The following is an 8,336-nucleotide window of genomic DNA, read 5'->3' on the forward strand; positions in this document are numbered from 1 at the left end:
TATTGTTCCTAAGGAATGTGAAAGGACATCAGAAGCTCTAAAATCTAATGGCCGTTCACATCCTAAGACACAACATTCAAACTTTTATAGCACTAATTTTCCATTAAAATGGGAAAGGAGTACAGAAATGAAAAAAACCACTCACTCCATATGATGATAGTTGTTCCAACAGCCCAGTCGTTTCGAAATACAACACTCAAATTTTTAAAGAAATATAGTTTCCACAGAATTGGAAGGGACCCTTGAAGTTTCAATTCACAGCAAGCATAGGGAATGATGACATTTCTAAAGACCATTTTCATTCTGAGATACAATATTTAATATGTACTTGAAATATTGGATCTACAGAATGTGAAAGGTCCTCAGATACTATGAATACCAAGGTGTCAAGAAGATGATGTGGGTTCTGACCGCTCAATACATAGTCATATACAATATCCTAGTTGATATAGAAACATTGTTGTACAACATGTGAAATGACCTCAGGAATTCTAACTTCTAAGGACTCATTCGCTTCATAGAGAAAATATTCAATGAGTTATAGCATTGTTTGTTCAACAGATTGAGAAAGAAACTCTTAAATGGCAAGATCTTACCTTATCTGTAAGATCATGTGGATTCTCAGGCCCGATTTCATTCTATGACAAAATATTCAGTGTATTAGGAAGATATGAAACAGACAGCAAACTGAAGAACTAAATGAAAACAAATACTAATTATAGAAGACAACGAGGATTGTAGTCCGCCATTAAATCGTTCGGTATGGTGTTCAATTCCTTAAGAAATATTGTTGCTGCAGATGGGGAAAATTGCTCAGAGACACACAAAATAAATAACCTTTCTGCATGACAATGTGTGCTCAAAGGATCCAATCCATTCTGTGATACAATATTCAATATTTTTATATAAATATTATAGCTACAGAACGAACAGGGCCTCAGGATCTACTAATACCACCATGTCGATAAGATGAGGAGGATCCTTAGGGCTCGTTATTTTCGGATAGGCAATACTGAAGATGTACTAGAAATGTTGTTTCTATAGAATGTGAAAGGACATCAGAAACTCTAAACTCTAATGGCCTTTCACAATCTAAGACACAACACCCAAGGTATCATAGCTCAATCGTTCTAACAAACTCAGAAAGAAACTTAAGAAACGAACCAGAAGAATTGATTTAAATGTTGAAGCGTGCTCAAAGACCCCACACCATTCTGGAATACAATATTCAATTTTTTATAAAAATATTATACATACAGAATGGAAAGGGACCTCAGAATCTCCTAATACCAGCTTCTCTAAACGATGAGGAGTATCCCGATGTCTCAATATGTATTCTGATATTCAATATTCACGATGTACTCGAAATATCGTCTCTAAGAATGTGAAAGGCTATGAGAAACAAAAATGTCTAATGGCCTTTCACATTCTAAGACACAATATTGTTCCACCAAAACGGGAAAGGATCTTAGAAACAAAAAGTGACACACATTCCAGATGATGATTGTTGTTCCAAGAACATAGTCTGTTTTGATCTATAATATTCATTTTTTTTAAAGAAATGTTGTTCTGACCGAATTGGAAGGGTCCAGTGAAACATCAAATCACAGCAAACATACAGAATGATACAAGTAATAAAGATGCTTTTCATTCTCAGATACAACATTCAACATGTACTAGAAATTTTGGATCTCCAGAAGATCCTCAGAGGTTATGAATAGCCACATGTCCAGAAGATGATGTGGCTTCTGAAGGCTCAATACATTGTCATATACAGTGTCCAACATTTGATAGACACATTTTTCTACAGTACGTGAAACGACCTCAGAAATTCTGATTTCTATAGGCCCATTACATTGTAAGACAAAATATTCAACGAGTTAAAGAAATGTTATACCAACTGATTGAGAATGGAACTCTGAATTGGCAAGATCCTACCTTATTTGGAAGATGATGAGGGTTCTCAGGGCCGATTTCATTCTGTGACAAAATAGGGAACATGTTAGAGATACCTACAGAATTGCAAAGAACTTAAAGAAAATCAAAAACCAAACTCCCTAGAAGACAATGAAGACTGCAGCCACCATTAAAGTCCGAGATACAATATTTAATTACAGAGTGGGAAATTAGCTCAGAAACCAAAAAATACCCTTTCTACATGCCAATGCTTGCTCAAAGGGATCACTCAATTCTGCGACAAAATATTCAATCTTTCCTCAAAAAATTATACCTACAGAATGGAAAGGTCCCTCAGAATCTCCCAATAAAACCATCACTAAATGATGAGCAGTATCCTGAAGTCTCATATACTCTGATATTCAATATTCAAAAGGATCAAGAAATATTGTTACTCAAGATGGTGAAAGGACATCAGAAGCTCTAACGTCTAATGGCGTTTTATATTCTAAGACACAATATTCAATGGGTTATAGCTCAATTGTTCTAAGAAAATGGGAAAGAACTTTAGAAACAAATTATAAGAACCTCCTAAGTTGATGATGATTGGTCAAAGGGCCCAGTCCAATCTGTGATACAATATTTAATTTTTTATTAAAATATTATACCTACAGAAAGGAATGGGACCTGAGAACCTCCTAATACCCCCATCTCTAAACGATGAGGAGTATCCTGAAGACTCAATATATTCTGTTATTCAATATCCACGATGTACTAGAAATATTGTTCCTAAGGAATGTGAAAGGACATCAGAAGCTCTAAAATCTAATGGCCGTTCACATCCTAAGACACAACATTCAAACTTTTATAGCACTAATTTTCCATTAAAATGGGAAAGGAGTACAGAAATGAAAAAAACCACTCACTCCATATGATGATAGTTGTTCCAACAGCCCAGTCGTTTCGAAATACAACACTCAAATTTTTAAAGAAATATAGTTTCCACAGAATTGGAAGGGACCCGTGAAGTTTCAAATCACAGCAAGCATAGGGAATGATGACATTTCTAAAGACCATTTTCATTCTGAGATACAATATTTAATATGTACTTGAAATATTGGATCTACAGAATGTGAAAGGTCCTCAGATACTATGAATACCAAGGTGTCAAGAAGATGATGTGGGTTCTGACCTCTCAATACATAGTCATATACCATATCCTAGTTGATATAGAAACATTGTTGTACAACATGTGAAATGACCCCAGGAATTCTAACTTCTAAGGACTCATTCGCTTCATAGAGAAAATATCCAATGAGTTATAGCATTGTTTGTTCAACAGATTGAGAAAGAAACTCTTAAATGGCAAGATCTTACCTTATCTGTAAGATCATGTGGATTCTCAGGCCCGATTTCATTCTATGACAAAATATTCAGTGTATTAGGAAGATATGAAACAGACAGCAAACTGAAGAACTAAATGAAAATAAATACTAATTATAGAAGACAACGAGGATTGTAGTGCACCATTAAATCGTTCGGTATGGTGTTCAATTCCTTAAGAAATATTGTTGCTGCAGACGGGGAAAATTGCTCAGAGACACACAAAATAAATAACCTTTCTGCATGACAATGTGTGCTCAAAGGATCCAATCCATTCTGTGATACAATATTCAATATTTTTATAAAAATATTATAGCTACAGAACGAACAGGGCCTCAGGATCTACTAATACCACCATGTCGATAAGATGAGGAGGATCCTTAGGGCTCGTTATTTTCGGATAGGCAATACTGAAGATGTACTAGAAATGTTGTTTCTATAGAATGTGAAAGGACATCAGAAACTCTAAACTCTAATGGCCTTTCACAATCTAAGACACAACACCCAAGGTATCATAGCTCAATCGTTCTAACAAACTCAGAAAGAAACTTAAGAAACGAACCAGAAGAATTGATTTAAATGTTGAAGCGTGCTCAAAGACCCCACACCATTCTGGAATACAATATTCAATTTTTTATAAAAATATTATACATACAGAATGGAAAGGGACCTCAGAATCTCCTAATACCAGCTTCTCTAAACGATGAGGAGTATCCCGATGTCTCAATATGTATTCTGATATTCAATATTCACGATATACTCGAAATATCGTCTCTAAGAATGTGAAAGGCTATGAGAAACAAAAATGTCTAATGGCCTTTCACATTCTAAGACACAATATTCAAAGGGTTATAAGCAGTATTGTTCCACCAAAACGGGAAAGGATCTTAGAAACAAAAAGTGACACACATTCCAGATGATGATTGTTGTTCCAAGAACATAGTCTGTTTTGATCTATAATATTCATTTTTTTTAAAGAAATGTTGTTCTGACCGAATTGGAAGGGTCCAGTGAAACATCAAATCACAGCAAACATACAGAATGATACAAGTAATAAAGATGCTTTTCATTCTCAGATACAACATTCAACATGTACTAGAAATTTTGGATCTCCAGAAGATCCTCAGAGGTTATGAATAGCCACATGTCCAGAAGATGATGTGGCTTCTGAAGGCTCAATACATTGTCATATACAGTGTCCAACATTTGATAGACACATTTTTCTACAGTACGTGAAACGACCTCAGAAATTCTGATTTCTATAGGCCCATTACATTGTAAGACAAAATATTCAACGAGTTAAAGAAATGTTATACCAACTGATTGAGAATGGAACTCTGAATTGGCAAGATCCTACCTTATTTGGAAGATGATGAGGGTTCTCAGGGCCGATTTCATTCTGTGACAAAATAGGGAACATGTTAGAGATACCTACAGAATTGCAAAGAACTTAAAGAAAATCAAAAACCAAACTCCCTAGAAGACAATGAAGACTGCAGCCACCATTAAAGTCCGAGATACAATATTTAATTACAGAGTGGGAAATTAGCTCAGAAACCAAAAAATACCCTTTCTACATGCCAATGCTTGCTCAAAGGGATCACTCAATTCTGCGACAAAATATTCAATCTTTCCTCAAAAAATTATACCTACAGAATGGAAAGGTCCCTCAGAATCTCCCAATAAAACCATCACTAAATGATGAGCAGTATCCTGAAGTCTCATATACTCTGATATTCAATATTCAAAAGGATCAAGAAATATTGTTACTCAAGATGGTGAAAGGACATCAGAAGCTCTAACGTCTAATGGCGTTTTATATTCTAAGACACAATATTCAATGGGTTATAGCTCAATTGTTCTAAGAAAATGGGAAAGAACTTTAGAAACAAATTATAAGAACCTCCTAAGTTGATGATGATTGGTCAAAGGGCCCAGTCCAATCTGTGATACAATATTTAATTTTTTATTAAAATATTATACCTACAGAAAGGAATGGGACCTCAGAACCTCCTAATACCCCCATCTCTAAACGATGAGGAGTATCCTGAAGACTCAATATATTCTGTTATTCAATATCCACGATGTACTAGAAATATTGTTCCTAAGGAATGTGAAAGGACATCAGAAGCTCTAAAATCTAATGGCCGTTCACATCCTAAGACACAACATTCAAACTTTTATAGCACTAATTTTCCATTAAAATGGGAAAAGAGTACAGAAATGAAAAAAACCACTCACTCCATATGATGATAGTTGTTCCAACAGCCCAGTCGTTTCGAAATACAACACTCAAATTTTTAAAGAAATATAGTTTCCACAGAATTGGAAGGGACCCTTGAAGTTTCAATTCACAGCAAGCATAGGGAATGATGACATTTCTAAAGACCATTTTCATTCTGAGATACAATATTTAATATGTACTTGAAATATTGGATCTACAGAATGTGAAAGGTCCTCAGATACTATGAATACCAAGGTGTCAAGAAGATGATGTGGGTTCTGACCGCTCAATACATAGTCATATACAATATCCTAGTTGATATAGAAACATTGTTGTACAACATGTGAAATGACCTCAGGAATTCTAACTTCTAAGGACTCATTCGCTTCATAGAGAAAATATTCAATGAGTTATAGCATTGTTTGTTCAACAGATTGAGAAAGAAACTCTTAAATGGCAAGATCTTACCTTATCTGTAAGATCATGTGGATTCTCAGGCCCGATTTCATTCTATGACAAAATATTCAGTGTATTAGGAAGATATGAAACAGACAGCAAACTGAAGAACTAAATGAAAACAAATACTAATTATAGAAGACAACGAGGATTGTAGTCCGCCATTAAATCGTTCGGTATGGTGTTCAATTCCTTAAGAAATATTGTTGCTGCAGATGGGGAAAATTGCTCAGAGACACACAAAATAAATAACCTTTCTGCATGACAATGTGTGCTCAAAGGATCCAATCCATTCTGTGATACAATATTCAATATTTTTATAAAAATATTATAGCTACAGAACGAACAGGGCCTCAGGATCTACTAATACCACCATGTCGATAAGATGAGGAGGATCCTTAGGGCTCGTTATTTTCGGATAGGCAATACTGAAGATGTACTAGAAATGTTGTTTCTATAGAATGTGAAAGGACATCAAAAACTCTAAACTCTAATGGCCTTTCACAATCTAAGACACAACACCCAAGGTATCATAGCTCAATCGTTCTAACAAACTCAGAAAGAAACTTAAGAAACGAACCAGAAGAATAGATTTAAATGTTGAAGCGTGCTCAAAGACCCCACACCATTCTGGAATACAATATTCAATTTTTTATAAAAATATTATACATACAGAATGGAAAGGGACCTCAGAATCTCCTAATACCAGCTTCTCTAAATGATGAGGAGTATCCCGATGTCTCAATATGTATTCTGATATTCAATATTCACGATGTACTCGAAATATCGTCTCTAAGAATGTGAAAGGCTATGAGAAACAAAAATGTCTAATGGCCTTTCACATTCTAAGACACAATATTCAAAGGGTTATAAGCAGTATTGTTCCACCAAAACGGGAAAGGATCTTAGAAACAAAAAGTGACACACATTCCAGATGATGATTGTTGTTCCAAGAACATAGTCTGTTTTGATCTATAATATTCATTTTTTTTAAAGAAATGTTGTTCTGACCGAATTGGAAGGGTCCAGTGAAACATCAAATCACAGCAAACATACAGAATGATACAAGTAATAAAGATGCTTTTCATTCTCAGAAACAACATTCAACATGTACTAGAAATTTTGGATCTCCAGAAGATCCTCAGAGGTTATGAATAGCCACATGTCCAGAAGATGATGTGGCTTCTGAAGGCTCAATACATTGTCATATACAGTGTCCAACATTTGATAGACACATTTTTCTACAGTACGTGAAACGACCTCAGAAATTCTGATTTCTATAGGCCCATTACATTGTAAGACAAAATATTCAACGAGTTAAAGAAATGTTATACCAACTGATTGAGAATGGAACTCTGAATTGGCAAGATCCTACCTTATTTGGAAGATGATGAGGGTTCTCAGGGCCGATTTCATTCTGTGACAAAATAGGGAACATGTTAGAGATACCTACAGAATTGCAAAGAACTTAAAGAAAATCAAAAACCAAACTCCCTAGAAGACAATGAAGACTGCAGCCACCATTAAAGTCCGAGATACAATATTTAATTACAGAGTGGGAAATTAGCTCAGAAACCAAAAAATACCCTTTCTACATGCCAATGCTTGCTCAAAGGGATCACTCAATTCTGCGACAAAATATTCAATCTTTCCTCAAAAAATTATACCTACAGAATGGAAAGGTCCCTCAGAATCTCCCAATAAAACCATCACTAAATGATGAGCAGTATCCTGAAGTCTCATATACTCTGATATTCAATATTCAAAAGGATCAAGAAATATTGTTACTCAAGATGGTGAAAGGACATCAGAAGCTCTAACGTCTAATGGCGTTTTATATTCTAAGACACAATATTCAATGGGTTATAGCTCAATTGTTCTAAGAAAATGGGAAAGAACTTTAGAAACAAATTATAAGAACCTCCTAAGTTGATGATGATTGGTCAAAGGGCCCAGTCCAATCTGTGATACAATATTTAATTTTTTATTAAAATATTATACCTACAGAAAGGAATGGGACCTGAAAACCTCCTAATACGCCCATCTCTAAACGATGAGGAGTATCCTGAAGACTCAATATATTCTGTTATTCAATATCCACGATGTACTAGAAATATTGTTCCTAAGGAATATGAAAGGACATCAGCAGCTCTAAAATCTAATGGCCGTTCACATCCTAAGACACAACATTCAAACTTTTATAGCACTAATTTTCCATTAAAATGGGAAAAGAGTACAGAAATGAAAAAAACCACTCACTCCATATGATGATAGTTGTTCCAACAGCCCAGTCGTTTCGAAATACAACACTCAAATTTTTAAAGAAATATAGTTTCCACAGAATTGGAAGGGACCCTTGAAGTTTCAAATCACAGCA

At 35.0% G+C, this 8,336-nt stretch overlaps 5 non-coding genes across 5 annotated transcripts; all 5 read right to left on the reverse strand.

The window, feature by feature from the left end:
• Positions 1-1,376: 1,376 nt before the first annotated feature.
• Positions 1,377-1,432, reverse strand: MIR7359A-3 (microRNA mir-7359a-3). The gene has a single exon (NR_127584.1). It is a non-coding gene; the product is annotated as a microRNA mir-7359a-3 (primary transcript).
• Positions 1,433-2,517: 1,085 nt separating this feature from the next.
• MIR7360-8 (microRNA mir-7360-8) lies at positions 2,518-2,576 on the reverse strand. The gene has a single exon (NR_130425.1). It is a non-coding gene; the product is annotated as a microRNA mir-7360-8 (primary transcript).
• A 1,477-nt stretch (positions 2,577-4,053) lies between these two features.
• Positions 4,054-4,109, reverse strand: MIR7359A-4 (microRNA mir-7359a-4). Its single transcript, NR_127585.1, has one exon. It is a non-coding gene; the product is annotated as a microRNA mir-7359a-4 (primary transcript).
• A 1,106-nt stretch (positions 4,110-5,215) lies between these two features.
• Positions 5,216-5,274, reverse strand: MIR7360-4 (microRNA mir-7360-4). The gene has a single exon (NR_127590.1). It is a non-coding gene; the product is annotated as a microRNA mir-7360-4 (primary transcript).
• Positions 5,275-7,913: 2,639 nt separating this feature from the next.
• On the reverse strand, positions 7,914-7,972 carry MIR7360-7 (microRNA mir-7360-7). The gene has a single exon (NR_130424.1). It is a non-coding gene; the product is annotated as a microRNA mir-7360-7 (primary transcript).
• Positions 7,973-8,336: the final 364 nt, after the last annotated feature.

The sequence above is a fragment of the Monodelphis domestica genome, chromosome X (assembly GCF_027887165.1).
Source record: "Monodelphis domestica isolate mMonDom1 chromosome X, mMonDom1.pri, whole genome shotgun sequence".
NCBI lineage: Eukaryota > Metazoa > Chordata > Mammalia > Didelphimorphia > Didelphidae > Monodelphis > Monodelphis domestica.